The sequence below is a fragment of the Drosophila ananassae genome, chromosome 2L (assembly GCF_017639315.1).
Source record: "Drosophila ananassae strain 14024-0371.13 chromosome 2L, ASM1763931v2, whole genome shotgun sequence".
Taxonomy (NCBI): Eukaryota; Metazoa; Arthropoda; class Insecta; order Diptera; family Drosophilidae; genus Drosophila; species Drosophila ananassae.
Genome location: NC_057927.1, coordinates 30446773 through 30450212, shown reverse-complemented (window position 1 = coordinate 30450212; position 3440 = coordinate 30446773). Strand labels below are relative to the sequence as shown.

At 37.3% G+C, this 3440-nt stretch overlaps 1 long non-coding RNA gene across 1 annotated transcript; it reads left to right on the top strand.

The window, feature by feature from the left end:
* Positions 1 to 331: 331 nt before the first annotated feature.
* Positions 332 to 1054, top strand: LOC116656568. Its single transcript, XR_004311528.2, has 2 exons — positions 332 to 735; positions 799 to 1054. It is a non-coding gene; the product is annotated as an uncharacterized LOC116656568 (long non-coding RNA).
* Positions 1055 to 3440: the final 2386 nt, after the last annotated feature.

The following is a 3440-nucleotide window of genomic DNA, read 5'->3' as shown; positions in this document are numbered from 1 at the left end:
CCTTAATGAATGCTCTTGGAGTTCATTTCGACCACAAGCTGTCGTTTAATGAACATATTTCTGTAACAGTTAATAAAGCCAGAGAAGTACTTGCTTTTATCAATTGCTGGTCAAAAGAGTTTGAAGAGATCCTTCACCACTAAAACACTGTATGTCTCTTTGGCTCGACCGATCCTTGAATACTGTTTATGCGTTTGGAGTTCGCAGTACATGGTTCATCAAAGGAGTATTGAATCAGTGCAAAAACAGTTTCTTTTATTTGCTTTAAAATATTTAAACTGTGGCTCAGATAGATTCTTCCACCATATCGTTGTCGGCTAAAGTTTGTGGGGGTCGCTCGCTGGTTCAAAGCCAAAACAAAACAAAAAAAAAGTAATTTAAAAATTTTTTAGAAAAAAAAAAGAAAACAAAAATAGTAAACAAAAAACATATGGTCTTATTTACCTCTTGAACCCAATGCAGCTAATTAAAAATATCGATAGGCTCAGCTGACCCCAATTGACATTCACCCCCCACCACAGCTGCTCCCCTTTTTGGGAATTCACCCACCCACGTAAGCACCTGTCAAAAAGTGACAATCCCAAAAGATGCATTTCCTGTCTGCCACCTGATTTCACTTTTATTCTGAATCTCGCTGCGGGCAGACCTGTGCATCTGTGGATAAAAATTATTAAACCAGTGACTTAACCTCGTGGAGGAGAAAATTAGTGTGTGATTTTTTTTATAAGAATAGAGGTGAGAAAATATTGAGCTCCTTGCCATTCCCTGCATTGGCTTAGTGTTTATTTTCCCGTTTAGCGGATTTTTGTTGCTGGATGACCCTCGATGCCCGTGGATTTGGAGGCACCACCTGGCCCAACCTCGGCATCCATCATAAGCACCAGCATCACCACCAAGCTTCAGGGATTATTTTTACGACCCGTCGCCGAAATTCCGCCGGCAACATCAACCCCTCTGCCTGTGGAGTCTTGGGTCTTTTTTTATGTATTTTTTTTATATAAAAAAAATTACAAATATCACGTAACTACAACTATTAAATATCCCCGCGAGAGAGGACAAAAAAAAAAAAAAAAAAAGTCCAGCAAATTCGAATACCCTTTAAACTTCAAAATTCAGATTCCAAAGTTTAATTTTCAAATTACCAAATGAAAAAGAAGAATAAAAAAGGAAAACCTAAAAATCCATAATTATCAATTTTTATATCATTTTCTGAAAAGTCTTGAATTATTATTTCTAAGCAATCCATTTAAAAAAAAAATTACTTGTTAAGCCCCAAACCTGAATTATTATCTTTAATTATCTTTAATTAACTTTAAGTATCTTTAATTATTATTATCTTTACTATTGAATTGTTCTAAATACCGCCACATCAATATTAATTATCATCGAAAATATCTTTTTATGGTTAATGAAAAACCACCTTATGTTAATTTATTTTATAAGAGATTTTCCTGAATTATAACGTTAACTAAAATGAATTTATATTAGACCTTTTGTTTGGGCACCGGAAGTAATCTCGCCACCCATGCAGTTAAATAACAGTTAGCCACCTCAAACATCTTAGCCAAGGAATTTTCTTTTTTTTCTTCACCCCCAAAACAATGCTATTTAGGAATCCTTCTCCCAGGACCCTTCCTATTCGATCTACGACGATTCGCGTGACGACCATGTCCATACTGAAGGTACAAGAACCACTCCCACTTTCCCTGAGCACGGCTGGAGCCTGTTAGTAGATCGAAGTACCTTCAGGACATGTGCCAAACCGTTACAGAATTATGGCGCCCAACGTGGGGCTACGACGCGGCTTTAATTATCCTTTAAGGGTATTCGAAAATATAAAGTTGCAATGCCCGATTTCCTTTAACCTTTTCTTACCCCGAATAGTATTTTTTTTTTTGTTTTTTTTTTCTCTTCATTCAAAGTCAATTCTTTAACTTCTTTTTTTTGTTTGATTAGGTTTTTTTAATTGAGATTGTTCATGCTCCTAAGCTGGGAGTGTGTCCCTCTTCAAGGAAGTTAATCAAACAAATTTCTATAGTATTTTTTTTTTGTGGAGATTTTTTTTTTTTTGATTGAGATTGCTCAGGCTTCGCAAGTATGGAGTCTGTTCCTCTTCAAAAACAAGCGAAACTCCAGTAGTAATTTTTCATTCCGGTTTTATTTTTATATTTCGACTTGAATTGAGATTTTTTTGTTTTCGCAAGCTGGAAGCGGATTACTCTTCAAGGAAGAAATTCATTTAAATTTTATTAGAATCTTTTGGTCATTTTTGGATTGAGATGGTACAAGCTTTGGACGAACGGAGCTTTTCCCTCTCCAAATAAGACATTTGAAATTAAATAAATAATTTTAGTTCCTTGGCTAGGAAGAATAAAATAAAATAAATAGGCTTTTAACTAATGGCGAGAGTTCTGAAGGATAAGTCCCAATTCAAATTTATAAACAATAATTTGATAACGAAAATTGATAATTCACCTTTATTGATCAACAGTACCCATACATATATAATATCTTTACGTAACAAAACATCCATTACCCCACTAAAATTATTAGGCAAATTTAAAGTAACAATTATAATAATCATTCAATATCATGGCGGTTAGACGAAGTCTTGAAAATATCCCTGCATTGTCACAGGCCAGGGAATCTCATATTTGCACCATTTGCAATGAAGCTAATGAGGAAGCAGAATGGACTATAACCGCATGTAGGCATCAATTCCATTTGAGGTGTCTCACAACTTGGCTTGAAACCAACGCCACTTGTCCACTCTGCAGAAGGGCATGTAGTAGAAGCGAGTTAGGAAATCCTGAAGCAGGTGAAGCCCGACAGTTGATCGAGGTAGTGCCATCGACTGGCAATAGTCCGCGTACAGGCACCATTCCGCGTACACGGCCTCAGACCAGGCAGGGCTCTCGTAATAATCGAGTTGCCACCACCATTCCCAGGGTAACTCGGAATACCATGCAGAATCCCGAAAGGGCGAACCATACGCGAAGTTCTTCAGCTGGCAACGGCGTCTCAGAAGAGCGAGTACACCAAATAAGAGCAGGGGCCTTAGAAAATCAGATGTCGAGCTTGGCAGCGACAATCTCTAATCAAATTAGTGCCACCATGGCAAATTTAAATTTGGGTCCAAGTCGTAGAGGATCACGGGGCGAAATTCCACTCGAATGGGATAATGAGGTACCCAGTTTTGTGTCTAGGGGTAACCCACCTCGCGATAATTTCCGAGAAAACATTCCCTCAAGAAATCGTTTAAGCAATCACTCAGTAGACAGACCAGATAGAGTATCTAGCGTAATTTCAAACTGGAACCTCAAATTTAGCGGATCCAATGGGGAAATCCCTATCGAGGATTTTATATATCGAGTGAATATTTTAACCACTCAGTGTCTAGATGGAAATTATGATTTGCTGTTTCAATTTGCAAACTTATT